Source organism: Manihot esculenta, chromosome 10 (assembly GCF_001659605.2).
Source record: "Manihot esculenta cultivar AM560-2 chromosome 10, M.esculenta_v8, whole genome shotgun sequence".
Classification (NCBI taxonomy): Eukaryota; Viridiplantae; Streptophyta; class Magnoliopsida; order Malpighiales; family Euphorbiaceae; genus Manihot; species Manihot esculenta.
In genome coordinates, this window is record NC_035170.2 from 19869757 (window position 1) to 19886175 (window position 16419).

Consider the following 16419-nt stretch of genomic DNA (forward strand, 5'->3'; position numbering starts at 1 on the left):
AAATAAATAATTGATAAAAGTCAAATTTTCATATATATATATATTGATTTTTAAGTAAATTATTATTTAGTCTCTATTATTTATTAAAACTAATATATATTTAATAAAACTAGTAATTTTTTTATAATTTAAAAAATAATTTATTAATTAATCACTCTTATAAAAAAATAGTTAAATTATCATTGTTATATTATTTTTAAGAGCTAATTTATTGTTTGTATTTAATTTATAATTAAGGAACTAAATTAATGGAATGTGTGAAATTTATAGATATTATATTAAAGGATGAAATAAACAAATATTGTAATATATAGACTAATTTATTAATTTTTTAAATTATAAGGAAATAAATTACTAGTTTTAAAAAAAATACAAAGACTAATTTATATAATTTATTAAATTATGAGTACTAAATTATAGGTTGTCTTTAATGATTTTTATGAGAAAGTGGATATAAATCTACAAGGTTTATAACATGATTATACCTTTTCCTTTGTTTTTTTTGTTTTTTTTTTTTTTTTAACAAATGCAAATGTGGATTGGTTTTAAGCAAGGCCAAGAAAACATAACCTCAGTGTATACCGGTCCAAGAAAAGCCAACCACTATGTAACCATCTGGAAACTTAGTAGCACTACGCATCGCCATGTGCACCAACAAGCCAAAAATGGAACGCAGCAGCAATAAAGTGATGCGGTAACTACACACACCAAATATGCATAAACCACAAAGCAAAAGTAAGGGAGGCTCAAACAAAATCAAACCCAGAAAAATTGCAGATGTAAGACCAAATCAAAATCAAATGCGAAAAAACTAGTCAATTTAAGACGTTACACCTTCAAAGCAGTCGGTCAGGTGTACATGCAAAAATACCTTCTAAATTACAGAAAAGCAAAATCGCCAACAAACAATAACAGTTACCTAAAAACCAAAAAACCCTCAATTGAAGGAGGGGTTGCACTACTGGAAATATAGAACAAATGAAATTAAAATCAAAATGTCAGCGTTTCCCACCGGAAAAGCAAGGGAAGCCGATCAAATTCAATAAACTTTCTATTTTTCACTTTCTAAAATAGAAATATTTTTTTAAGCTTGAGTACAAACTCTTATTATATCCTGTTATGCGTCACATTAATATTTTATTTGATTTATTAAATAAAAATTGAAAAATAAATATAATAAATAAAAGGGGTCTAATTTTCATTATTTGATTATTGTATGTGAAAAACAATGGACATAAAATAAATAAATTTATAATATTTATACTATTGCGCCTGTAGATGATTGGTGATTACTTAAATATAGTTTTTCTCCGTATTTAATTCTGCTATTGCTATAAAATAGAGGTATTTTTTCTTTAGTCTCTCGTGTGAATTTTTCAATATTTAATTTTCAGAAATGGACTTTATAAAATAAAAAGAAATAATAAAGGATCTATAGAAAATACTTTCATAGAGATTCTTCGGTATTTAAATTAGATCTAAATTTTTTAACTAAAATTTTAATGATAAGAGATGTAAAAAGAAAATAATGGAGAAAAGAAAAGAGAGAAGAAATGAAAGAAGAAATGAAAGAAAAAGAAGAGAGGAAAATTCTCCTCTCTAGGTCTATTGGAGCCCTTTTAAATGAGAGAAACTTTTTTGTTTTATTAAATATTTTTTATGAAAAAAGTGTTAATATTTGTTTGACATATTTTGAAATGGATCCATTTTGTAATTAAAATAATATTATAATTTTAATATATTATCATTGTATTTATATATATATATATATATAAATAACTTTACGACAATAATGTACTTAAAAGGTGGTGAGCCCAATATGATTAAAGCTGAACAAAGACATGTAATGCTATTCTATTTCTGTACTATTTTCACTTTACATTCTAGGGGTACAAGGTATATTTCACAATAGGTCCGATATCGAATTAGCTTTTCAAGTTTTTGCTTATTATTTTAAATATATTTTATAAAAATATTTATTATTATTTAATAAAAATATAATGTATAAAATTTTATTAAATGTCACAATTATATGACTTTTTTCAAGTTTAACTTCCCTCTACTTCTAATCCAACGTTTTTCCCTAAATATTTATGTTGTAAGCACATCTTTACATATAAATTTATTAATATATTTTATTTTTAAATTAAAATTAAGATATTATTTTTTAAATATAAATTATTTTTTGAAAACAAATGAAATTTAAGTGTTAGAGAGTTTCTATCAAGCCCATGCATGAAAAAATTATTTGAGCAGCACATCTTGCTCATTATTCCTCTCCATTTGCAGTGACTTGTGTTACTGGAATGGCATCTTTAATAAAAAAAGTACCCACGAATGACTAATTTACTATGTTTGATATAATACCCGACTAGATTTCGGTATCGGAATTCTTGCCTTCCGGCGGAATCTCCATTGGAATCGGGAATTCTGAAGATGCCAGAGGCTTCTAGAGGGGTAAAATGTGTGTCTAAAATGTTTTCGCATGATTTTATGGTTTTAATGCAAAAGGAATTTAGTTTTGAAAATAAAATACCAAGGGGGCATGTGTCAGGTTCGGCCGCCGAAAGTTAGGTTCGGCCGCCGAACATGGGAATGTTTCGGGAGCGCTTTTGGCCTCCGAAAGCTTTGTTTGAACGAGCCAAGGTTCGACCGCCGAACCTTAAGTTCTGCCGCCGAACATGCATGAGTTTAGGAGGCACGTTAGGCTGCCGAAGGTCGTTGACCAGGCCACCTATAAAGAGCCCTCAGATCGGAAATGGGCGAGTTTTCTCCCCATTCTCGAGCTCAGGTGAGTTTTTGTCCTCCCTTGGCCGTTTTCATGTTTTTCTTCATTTCCTTCATGTTTTTATGAGTTTCATGGTTGTTTTGAAGAGTTTTCAAGCTTAGATCTAAGTTTTGGGAGCTTGGAGACCCAAGGAGTAGTTTCCTCCCATCTCCAAGTTAGGGATCACACCAACCCTCGATCTCCAAGAGGTATGTAATACCCGGCTAGACCCCGGTATCGGAATTCCTACGTTCCGGCGGATTTTCCGTTGGAAGTCGGGGTTCGAGGATGTCGGAGCTTGCCCTAAGGGTATAAGAAAGGTTTTTAAGATGTTTTTTTAAGTGTTTTTCTCATGTTTGCATGTTTTGAGTAAAAAAAAAAAAAAAGAGTAAAGTAACAGTTTTAAGCTTAAGTTTGATCATGTATGGGATTTATCAGGTACACAGAGTTTACAGTAGGCTTACTACGGGTCCCGGCGGCCTTACGCCGATCTGGATCCTAGTGCCGGTGGCGGTCCAGTAAGCGGGCTGTTACAAGGTAAGTGTAGATCTTTGCTTTCCTTTATGTTTTAATAAAGTTTTAAGTAAGTTTAATGATGTTTTGATGGTTGAGTATGGGTAGATATGCATGTTTAGGTTTATGTGGATTTTTATGCCCAATGTATGTTATGTGATGTTATGTTGAAGGTTTAAGCTAGTCTATGCATGTGGAAGCTGAGTTCTGCCCTTCTGGGAAGAACTCAGGTTCAGCCGCCGAAAGTAGTTTCGGCCGCCGAACCTGCCTGTGGTAGCTTGTTTTGGCTGCCGAACCCTGCCCCCGAAAGTTGTGTTTCGGATCTGGAGCAGACTTTCGGCCGCCGAAGGTGATGTTCGGCCGCCGAAGGTGATGTTCGGCCGCCGAAGGTGCCTGACTTTTGGATCTGGAGTGAGGTTTCGACCGTCGAACCTGCCGCCGAACCTGCATGACTTTCGTCTCTGGAAGGGACATTCGGCCGCCGAAGGTACCGCCGAAAGTGCCCTATCCAGCCCTTTTCAAGGTTATTTTCCATGCATGTTTAAGTGATGTTTTAGGGGGGTTTATGGGTAGTTGTTTATGAGTTGTTTAGAGTGTGTTTGGCACCTCATTCGAGTCCACCTGTGTAGGATCGGACCCGAGGGACCGAGGAGGCCATCAGTGTTAGCAGTTGCAGAGTCAGTTCAGCGTCTGCCAGAGGTGAGTAGAACTAAACTTAATCTTTTACTTTACGAAATTCAAATGCCTAAAGCATGTTCATGCATCATGTTTATATGTAATAGGTTGATTACACTAGTTACACGAATATGACGCATTGCATTATTTACTGTTGATGTGGATGGACCAAGGCGACCCCAATAGCCCTATTTATGATATGTTAATGAAGTCCTGAGGAGCCCGAAGGGCCGGGCATAATGAAGTCCTGAAGAGCCCGAAGGGCCGGGCACTATGCTATGTTATAGACAGAGGGAGTTTTGGTAGTCATGTCCATCCGTTATGTGAAATGTTTGTGCTGTGACGCATTTCATGAAAGCATATAATTAATGAACTATTTTTCTGTTTCTACTCACTGGACTTTTAGCTCACCCCTCTCCCCTAACCCCAGTGTTGTAGGTAGAAGGTCGACCGGGAAGTCTCAAGAGTTAAGGTTGTGCTTATCTAATAGATTAGAGTTGTGTGGACATGTAATGTGAATTGAGATAATGGATTGTAAGATAATGAAATGTAATATAATGCAAGTATAGTAGAGTTGTGTTATGTATTAGTACTGTGCTTGGCCCTAAGACTTGGTTAGTCCCTGTTTAGTACATGATGTATGTTATGGTTTAATGTTGAGTTGTGTTTGAACTAATCTTGTGGCATGTGTTGTTTACCACGCTAGAGTTTGATGAGGACCCTAGTGGAGGTCTTATGTTTGTGGTTTGATGCATGCACAGGTTAGGTTCTAGTTCTTTGGATGTGACTCCGGCTTGATGTATGTTATGTTGACCCAGCTAGAGTTTTGATGAGGGCTCTAGTAGGGGGTTTCTTTATGTTTTCAGTTATGTCGCATACAGGTCAGGCTCGGGATATACATCAAATGTTTAAGTTTTTATGTTAAAGTTTTGATCATGTATGGGATTTGGCCAGGTGATAGGAGGCATGTTTGGCTTGCTACGGGTCCCGGCGGCCTTAAGCCGATCTGGATCCTAGCGCCGGTAGCGGTTCAGGCCGTTACAGAGGGGTATCGGTTTCCGGGTTGTTGCATTTGATTTCCATTTTAATAGGGCCATAAAGCTTCCACGGTTGCAGCTGAACCTATCCTGCCACAATCTCAGTAGTTTTTTATAATCAAATCTGTCACTATTGTTTTCAATTCTCTTATGCAAAATTAAAATAAAATTAAGGAAAGCGAAGGTAATTAGAGAATTATAAAATTTTTAACGGTTAAAAAATTACATTTTAAATGAATGTCTTTACGATTATCTGAAGTATAGGATATTTTAATCATTATTCTTTTTTACTTTGATAAAAAAATATTTCTATTAACTATTTTTTTAGTTCTCCAAAACATTAGAAAATGTAAAAAATATTTTTTTAAAACATATTTTTCATAAAACAAATGGATATTAGTATTTACTTTTAAGTCTACCATTTGTATTCATGAATTTAGTATTTAACTTATTTTTTTAGTTCACCCTAAAATCTAAATTCTGTATTTTCTACTATCAAATTTGGCTATAATTATTTTAAATTTTTTAAAATGAAAATATCTAAATATAATTACAAATTAGAATCCTTTTCGATCTATTGGCTAATAATTATATATTTAGAGAAATCAAATCAAGAGATAAAGTAATTTTTTTGAAAAAATTATAATTTAATCTTTCAGTTTTATCAATATTTATAAATGCGTCCTTTTTGGTTTTGAAAAATTTAACTTGTTGGTCTCTGACCTGTAATTCCATTAGAATTGGACGTCTTTGCGTGAAGGAGAGATGTTGTTGCTTTTAATTTCTAAAGGAATGCTCTTTTGAGTTTTAGAGTTAAAAATTAATTAAACAATAGTTTCCCTCCTTGCATTTTTCCTTTTACCATCGATCTTTCTTCTCTTCCTCTCCATTTTCTAAAATAACACCTCATCTAATTAGAAAGTCGTGGTATTTTTACCACATTCTCGAAAGTGAACTTCACTCACTACAAAAATTTATCAGATTAGTAACGGAAATTTTCGTTACTAATTATTAAAAATCCATTACTAAACTATTTTGTAATAGCAAACCTCGTTGCTAATGCATTAGTAACGGATTAGAAAATTCGTTACTAAATTAGTAACGGATTTGTAACGAAAAATCCGTTATTAAAATTGGTTTTCTTTTAGTTGGTTTTAGTAACGGATATTTTTAGTAACGGATTTTTCTGTTACAGAAATCCGTTACTAATTTTGAAAAATCAATAACAGATTTTTCCGTTACTAATCTGTTACTATTTTTAACGGATCAGTAACAACTTAATTCGTTACTAATCCGTTACTATTTATAAAATTACAATAAAATATTATAAATTATATATTCTAGGGAAAATTACTTTATAGTCCCTCAGGTTTAACGTAATTAACACTTCTGTCCCTCTATTTTGGCGACCCAACACTTAAGTCCCTCACTTTCTCTTCCGTCCAAATTCGCAGTCCTTCCGTTCAAAATAGCCGTTTGGGACACGTGAATTGACAAAATTAACCCTCTTCTTCTTCTTCTTCTTCTTCTTCTTCTTCTTCTTCTTTCTTCTTCTTCTTTCTTCTTCTTCTTCTTCTTCTTCTTCCTCCTACCCAGCAACTTTTTCTTTTTCTTCTTCTTCCTCCTACCCAGCAAATCTTTCTTCTTCTTCTTCTTCTTCTTCTTCTTCTTCTTCTTCTTCTTCTTCTTCTTCCTACCCAGCAACTTTTTCTTCTTCTTCCTACCCAGCAACTTCTTCTTCTTCTTCTTCTTCTTCTTCTTCTTCCTCCTACCCAGCAACTTTTTTTTCTTCTTCTTCTTCCTCCTACCCAGCAAATCTTTCTTCTTCTTCTTCTTCTTCTTCTTCTTCTTCTTCTTCTTCTTCTTCTTCTTCTTCTTCCTACCCAGCAACTTCTTCTTCTTCTTCTTCTTCTTCTTCTTCTTCTTCTTCTTCTTCTTCTTCTTCTTCTTCTTCTGCAACGGGAGAAAGCATGAAAGAGAGAAAAAAAAAGGAATTTCACATTAAGAGAAGGGTATTTCTGGAAAAAATTATCACATCTCACTTTTGACTCTTTGACCAAACGGTTTAAATGAACGGAAGGACTACGAAATTGGACGGAAGAGAAAGTGAGGGACTTAAGTGTTGGGTCGCCAAAATAGAGGGACAGAAGTGTTAATTACGTTAAACCTGAGGGACTAAAAAGTAATTTTCCCTATATTCTAACCAGACAATTTAACCTGTAAATATACTCAACTATTACAACTCATCTCAATAACAAATGTAAAAACCAAATGTCATATATATCATGAATGAACTCAAATCCAATATCATATATTATGTAAATCAAATCAAACATATATCCAAGCATTAAGTTGTGCAATTTTAAACTAAAAAATGAACAAATTATTTATTATCCTAGTACATATGGATAATGCAAAAAGAAACTATAAATATGTAGTGTTCTCGTCCTCGTCCTCATCCTCATCATTAGCTTCATCTACTTGATCAGGAGGTTGTGCAGAAGTTCCTTCACCAGGAGCTGAAGGCTGGCTGCCTTGCCTTTGACTCACGAGCTGCATAAGTAAATCCTTCACCTGTGAGAGCTCAGAGGTAATCCGCACATTTTGCTCAAGCAATACTTGTTCATTATCCTCACGCTCCTGCAGCTTGCGTCTGAGATCAACCATTTCATTTTGAAGATCATGATTTTGCTGAGCTGATGTGAAGGATGTACTAGCAGAAGAATTGTTTGGAAAGAAAATTGAAGCCTATGATCCAAGACCGTACACCCTTCTTTTTTTCTCTCCACCTACTGCCTCAAAGTATAATTGAGCCTCATCAATGCGAGATGCCTCAGTACTGTCATTATCTGTCTGTGATGCTTGCTCTTTCAAAGTCAGAAAGCGGTCCTTCAAAAAAAAATACCATGTGATATAACAGTATAAACTATAAATCAAATAATTTACTAAAAATTTATTTAATTTCTCACATGAATGGCTTTTGAGCGTGCATCAACAAACTCTGAGGTACCCTTCTTCTTATGAGTAGCCTCAAATAACTCATGAGGTAGAGGATCTCTGCCTAGTCTTTCGCGCTGCAAGTTAAATGTAAATAGTAATAACATGCTTGAATATAAATTCACAATAAATTGGATAAAATTTAAAGCATTTGAAAAAATATAAGTGAAAATAAGCACAGACCATCTGTTATTGATGCCTATACTGAGATATGGATCCTCCACAATGTCTTGATGGGCCAGCGCCTTGCCCACCTGTTTCACTTTTTCTATTATTTGAGAATTTTTTGCATTTGTTTTGATATTCAGTTGCTCCCCAAGCAAATTGCCATGCATCCATTACTCCTTCTGTCAGTGATAGCCTCTTCTCCTTCCCATTCCTTATGCTACACATAAGGCTACGATAGCGCTCAGCAGCTTTCTTCCTCCAAGCTATCTTCATAAGCTGCTCTATTGCCTCCTCCCATAAGAAGTGTTTCTGAAATTACTTACATTTAGTAATAAATAATGCACAATAAAATTAATCACATGTACAGTAAAATTTGTATTACCTTAAATTCTTACCAATAGAATTTTTTAACCTCTTCTGGTATATTTTTCCAACAAAAGCCATCTGCTACTAACTTTTCCATGAAGATCAAGGCAATCCGCCTAGCAATCGAATCAGAAGGTTGCATGCTATAGAAGAATAATTGAAAAATAATTATCTTGAAATAAGCACAGAAATTAAATTTATATTTAAAAATACTTATAAATTTTACTCACATTGAGTTTACTAAGGAAATATATAGTTATTTACAAGTTGATAAGTTGATTAGGAGTGGATTGATTTTAATAAGTATATATAAGCTAACAACAACATATATCAAAAGAAGATCAACTTAGTGTATGGGTAGCAATAGGAAAGTCCAAATAAAAAAGGTTTAAATCTCAAATCCTAACAAATATATAAACTAAAAAAATAAAAAGTGGGAAGTGAAGGACCACAAGAAAAAGAGGAGAATGAGCATTCCTAGGGCTTGTTAGCTTATGAGAACCAGGACTGTTTGGAGACAAAGAGTTTATATTATAGATGGAAAGGGATGGATTAGCAAATGACAATATATATATATATATATATAAAGGACTTAAAAAACAATATACACTTGGATAGGATTAAAAGTCAGTTGAAAGATAAATTCATAAAAGAAAAAATAGAGAAGTTAAGGAAAGGTATGGAAGAAGAATTATGTTCTGATCTTCCGAATGCATTTTGGAATAGAAAACAGCATATAGTAGACTTACCTTATGAAAAGGACTATCTCTACTAAGGCAAGACCAATTCAAATGGCACCAGAATTATTGGAATATTGTAAAAAAGAAATCAAAGAATTAGAAGATAAAAAATTAATAAGAAAGTCAAGGAGTCCTTGGTCCTGTGCAGCTTTTTATGTAAATAAAAGTGCAGAAATTGAAAGAGGAACACCTAGACTAGTTATAAATTATAAGCCGTTAAATGCAGCATTAAAATGGATCAGGTACCCCATCCCAAATAAAAAAGATCTTTTATAATTCTGGAAATGACTTAATTTTTTACATTTTAAGTTACTTAATAACTCGACATTCTTATCTTTTAAATGAGATGGGTCTCCTATAAAATGTAAGGAAATAGTTAGGATCAGAGCTGATACTGCATCCTGAATGGTTTCTCCTAACTCATTTAGATAGTAATTTTATAATGTTATTACAAGAGATAACTTCCAGAAAATACTTAATAAAATTAAAGATAAAATTATCAGAAAATTTTATTATAGATACTATAGCACTATTTGACACAGGAGCAGATTTAAATTGTATAAAATAAGTTCAATAAAAAATTAAATGAATTAAATCTGGAAGAAGAAATAGTAAATAAGATTCAAGAATTATGTATACATTTAAATTCCTCAGATTCAGAATTCATAGAAAGTGAAAATCAGATAGATGAGTTAGAAACTAGCTCGTCAGAAAATTCTTTGATTTCTTTTTTACAATATTCCAATAATTCTGGTGCCATTTGAATTGGTCTTGCCTTAGTAGAGATAGTCCTTTCGTCAAAGTTTTCTTCATAAGGTAAGTATACTATATGCTGTTTTCTATTCCAAAATGCATTTAATAATATAAACCCATAGGAAGTAATCAGAAAGTATTATCCTGAGAATTGGTATTTTACTCCAAAAAATATTTTAAAATCTCAGGATTATTATCAAAGTATTTTAGAAGAAACTGGATCTGTTAAAGTCAAGCATAATTTTGATAAGTTTTCTTCATAAAGTAAGTCTACTATATGCTGTTTTCTATTCCAAAATGCATTCGGAAGATCAGAACATAATTCTTCTTCCATGTTGAAACAAGCCTAAGTGAAGGACCTATATCTTTTGAAGTATATCCAGATATGACTATTTCATTAAATGATTTAAATATCTTGGAAAGTATAGTTTTAGAAGTTAAAACTCACAATTATAAAATGAAACAAGGTTCTATCCCTATAGCATTAATATAAAAACTCGACATCTTCACACTATGACAGTAATGAAGACGATTGCTATGGAATTCTACCGCCAGTAAAAATTCGAAGTAAAACAGGAAAAGGAAAAGGTAAAAAGACAGCAAAAGTAAAAAAGGAAAAGGAAGATATCTTCTGGTTTTATCTTTTGAACAATGACCATTACATCCTTTATCCTGGCCTATTCCATAATCAAATTGTTTACAGAAGGATCCTAATTCATGTTTAGTTTTATGCATCTCATATTTTAATGTTCTTTGAAATTATTTGAAACTAAAACAAGGTTCTTAGGACATTATATAGAGCAGGGTATTATACAGCCAATTGAAAGAACTTTAGTATTTGGAGATAAGTTTCCTGATGAAATAACTAATAAAACACAATTACAAAGATTTTTAGGATGCTTAAATTATGTTATAGATTTTTACCTGAATCTAAACAGAATGATAAAACCATTACATGATAGACTAAAGAAAAATGCTGGTCCATGGACCGAAGAACATACCAGTATTATAAAGCATATAAAATCTTTGGTATCTTTCAACTGACTTTTAATCATATCCAAGTGTATATTGTTTTTTAAGTCCTTTAGATCTTCTGTTTTAGACTTTATTATTGAATTTATTTCCATCGTCCTAATGGAATGTGCCTTTATTAAATTTAAATTTTTCTTTTTAGGTTTTTCTGTAAAATCTAATCTAACTGTTTTATTTCTTGTTTTAAATTTTATACAATCATCTTTTACTGAATATGGGGTTATTAGATTTATAAAGGGTGTTCCCATTATAACCATATAATTTTTCTGTTGGGATAATAGAAATACAGTTAGATTTTACAGAAAAACCTAAAAAGAAAAATTTAAATTTAATAAAGGCACATTCCATTAGGACGATGAAAATAAATTCAATAATAAAGTCTAAAACAGAAGATCTAAAGGACTTAAAAAATAATATACACTTGGATAGGATTAAAAGTCAGTTGAAAGATAAATTCATAAAAGAAAAAATAGAGAAGTTAAGGAAAGGTATGGAAGAAGAATTATGTTCTGATCTTCCGAATGCATTTTGGAATAGAAAACAACATATAGTAGACTTACCTTATGAAGAAAACTTTGACGAAAGGACACAGTATAGAGGATAATAATACCAAAGAAAAGTTCCTTAAAAAACTAATAAAAAGTATGGATGAGACAGAAGAAATTAAAGAAAGTATTCCTAAAATAAATAGACAAACATATGATTTAACCAAAATATTAGGGGCACCAGAATTATTGGAATATTGTAAAAAAGAAATCAAAGAATTAGAAGATAAAAAATTAATAAGAAAGTCAAGGAGTCCTTAGTCCTGTGCAGCTTTTTATGTAAATAAAAATGCAGAAATTGAAAGAGGAACACCTAGACTAGTTATAAATTATATATATATATATATATATATATATATATATATTAATAAATTTAAATTATTCCCAATGTCATGTTTGAGTCTCAAACCACAATTCAGATTACCCAAAAAAATTCTTCTAAAGCAATAAATAATAAAACACCTCCAACAAAAAAATATTAGTAAATAAAGTAATGGTTATGTAAATAAAGCAACTGAGCCCCAAGTCAAAGGAAAGTCTACAATTAAAAAAACACCTCCAACAGAAAAATATTAGTGAAGCAGCCTCAATCCATGTTTGAGTCTAAAATCTGAATTCAAATTGCCTATGGTATTCTAAAGAATGAACCCTAAATATTCAAATCCAGAGCAACTACTGGATGTATAAAGCAAATGCCACAGTTAATGCAATGCTATTTATAAAACTCAGAAATAGTTTGTTGAATGTAGCCATCAATGGCCATTATGCTTTTGGCAAATGCAAAATTCTGTTGTTGCTATTCACCCTGATAAAAAAACTAAGAATACAAATGTAACTAAATATGCTAGTCAGCTTGGTGATGTTAAGTTAAAATCTGAAGAAGTGGAAGATAGGAAGGGTGAGAGATGATGAATGAAGTAAGGATTGATGAACTTGTCTTAGCAAAAATTCAAAGAAACCTATAAGGAAACTCATTATAGACTGGCAATGCTAGAAACTTATAGACATGGCAGGACAAAAAGGACCATAAAATCATCACACCATAATTGCAAATAGACTTCAGAAATATATATATATATATATATATATATATATATATATATATATATATATATATATATATGGGTCAGCTCTCTTCTTCATTACCCTCTCTAGTGTGATTCTGTTTTTGAATGTAGCAGCTTTACTTCATGAGGGAAACCATCACGTAAGATGCATCACCCACAGTTTTCTTCTTCTTCTATATGTTTCCATTAAAGATTATGCATGCAAGTTGGCCTAATAATAAACTTAACAAACTACCTTTTGCCAAATATAAAGAGACACTGACACTTTTTAATTAAAAACTTTAATTTGGATCACTCACTTTTACTTAAATATGCACCTAACCCTCATAGTTATAGCTGCATTTTACCGTATTATATTCAATGGAGTTCCTGTATATGAATATAATAATTAGCAGAATTAAGAATAATTTTTTTATTTTCAATTGGGTTTTTCATTAGAAACTTGTTTGGTACTATGAATGTTTCATAGCTATATTCATCAGACCCATGATGTCTAGTTTATTAATCCACTTGCTTGAATAACATTCACTGCATTTAATTAGGACTAAGTGAAAACATTCATATATGACACAGGGACTGCATTCCAGAATTAAGAGTAATTCACTTGCTTGAATAACATTCACTGCATTCCAAAATCCCTCTTATTTTTTGGTGATACAGTGTATCAGCCACTCATAAAACCACAACAACATTCAAAAGAGAGAAAATATAAAAAGCAAATAGGTACACTGCATTTAATTAGAACTAAGTGAAAACATCTAAATTCTGTGATATATATTTAAGGATTAGCTCTGCAAATATATACAAAAAGCATTAGGGATTAGCTCTGCAAATATATACAAAAAGTAGAATCTGGAGCCTTTGACAATAATTAAAAGCAGAATATAGAGCCTCACATATCAAACAAATTGAAAAAAGGCTAACACAGGGACATAATACAGTGAATGAAATATGATCAAAATTGACAGATTGATAACTCGGTACCTTGGCTTTGGATATGATCTTTAAAGCAACAGGCTGATCTTTGAGCGCGCTCCCCTTTTTTCACTCTAGCGATAGCAATTAATAGTCGGTAAAGGCGGCAACGGTGAAGGTGATGATAGCAACTGAAACTGGTGAAGAATAGTAGCAATGGTGAAGGGAAGAGGGATTTTGGCAACTGAAACTGCTGAAGAACAACAGCAATGGTGAAGGGCAGAGAGATTTTGGAGAACTTCGTGCAAATGACGGAAAGGGAAATTAATTTCATGTAACTGAGAAAGGGAAATTTCAGGCTTTCTTATGTTAGGGATTTTAAATTTAGTAACGGACACATCTGTTACTAAATTTAACTTCTGTAACGGATAATATATCCGTTACTAAATGACTGATTACAGAACCATTTAGTAACGGATGTGTTCATCCATTACTAATTTTGGGTAAATTTAACCAATTTATATCCGTTACAGAATTTAGTAACGGATTAGTTAATCCGTTACTATTGTTGTTTTTAATATAATATCTGTTATTAATCCGTTACTAATTAGTAACAGAAGTTTTCCGTTACAATTTTCTGTTACCAATCCGATAAATTTTTGTAGTGACTTATTGGTATTAGTATGCCAGCAAAGGTTCATTTAGATGAGGTAGGTTACAATTTCTATTTTTGCTAAAAGTGATAGTGGGTGAGCCTTATGTCAATAAAAAAACTTTTTTAATACATTTTGGCTATGATGGTATGTTAGTTGTTTATTTCCTTATGTCATAAAGGTGAAGTTTATATACTATTACAATAGTTTATTGTGGTAAAATAATGTTTTTATTGTTTATTTTGTAAATGTGTCATTGGAGATTGCATGCATTCATAATAGTTGAATATTACTTTGATGAGCATACATGCATAAGGCCTGTAGGAAATAGAAATGAAAATTCAAATGTTGCATTGCATGGCCTTTTGAAAGCTGACCTGGATATGAGCTATGAGATTATGCAAAAATGGCTAATGGAGAAATGAGGGGTTGAAATTCCTACTTGGCAATTATATAGGCCAAATGGCTTGCAAAATCTCTTAATAATGGGAATCATTCTGATAATTTTAGGAAATTATACAATAATGTACACCACTTGCAAATGTATAATTAAAGGACAATTGGGAAGATTCAAACTGAATTAAGGCCTACTAAAGTTGATCCTAGGAATTTTAAGATGATTTTTCTTATATTTGAAGCAATTAAGACTGGTTTTTTAATATTTTGTAAGTCATTTATAGAATTAGATGGTTGTCTGAAATAAATTATCTATTTAAAATTGAACCTAAAAAAAAATATAAAGTTAAGTATCTTACTTAGAAAAGCTCATTTTAATTTTTGATTTGATTTAAATAAATTTAATTTCGCTATGCAATCCATGAGATTTAAAAATATTTTTTCTCTCACTCACTTATTTGATATAATAAAAAGAAAAATGAGAGAGACAGAGTTTAATAAAGAGAAAAAAAGAATGGGATTTTTAGCATTTAAAAAACTCTACCAAGAAAAAGATATTCTATGAACTAAAAATTGATCTTATGATCAATATTTCAAATGGGTTATTACATGTACGTATACTGGGAGGACTTCCTGTATTCTTGTGGAATGAAAGAATGTTAATCAAGAAATATATGGATATCTAGGTGCGTCTTTGAATTCGTATTCAATTCTAATTTTTGTGGAAATATATTATAATTCTTGATAACTTTTAGAGTATAAAATATATTTATGGTTCGAATTTTGTGATTATACATTATTTGAATTTCATAATTATATATAAACTACATGATGCAAGGTGTTTTTCGGATAAAAAATTCTCATTTCTTTCAACATTAGTATTAGAGACCGATTCTTATAATTTGTAATTTAATTTATGTGTTTCCTATGTTTATGTGTGCTTGGCAAATTAAAACTATTTTTATTTCTTTTATTCAAGTATGTTTTGATAGCTATTTTTTATTATTTATATCTTGCAATCTAGATTTTTCTAGTATGTGATATTACTATCTTTAAAAAGTACATGAAAATAGCTTTTCAATTATTTTTTATTAATAATGGCTGGAATATAATTGATCAAAGTTAGATCTAATTTATATGTAAAATATTTTTTTAGAAAGCTTTTAGGTTTTACGCAATTATAATAATAAGTTAGTGAACTTTAAACTCTATGATAGAGTTATTTTAGTAATTAGAGACCACGAAACATTTTAGAACATTCAAATTCCTCCACCAAAAATTTTTTCGAGACCAAACGAAATAGCATGTGAGGCAATCCAGACGGATTGTGCTTAGTGCCTGCCTGTAAGCGGGCTAGGCATGGGCTCAAGCATGCACGACTGGATCATGGCCTAGGTGCAAGAACACCGGGCTTCGCCTTCGAGCGCACAGTCTGGATTCTACTAGCCATTTTAAAAAAAAATTGTTTGGGAGGCCTTTTTTTTTTTAAGAATTTTTTTGAATTTTTAATGGAAATATATATATATATATATATATATATTAGTGGTATTTTTAATAAAAGAATAAGACGTATACATATATATTTTTCTTTTGGGCAATTTTTTGATATTTTTTATAATAAATACTCGTCATTTCTTTTAAAAAATGTCAAGAATATATATATATATTGTCCCTGATTTTATTATTATCATTATGTTTATATCTTTATTTTTTTTAAGTGTATAAAAAATATAGTGCTTATTATTGAAACACCTCTTAAGATCATTACTCCTAATTAAAGAGTTAGAGTGGATGA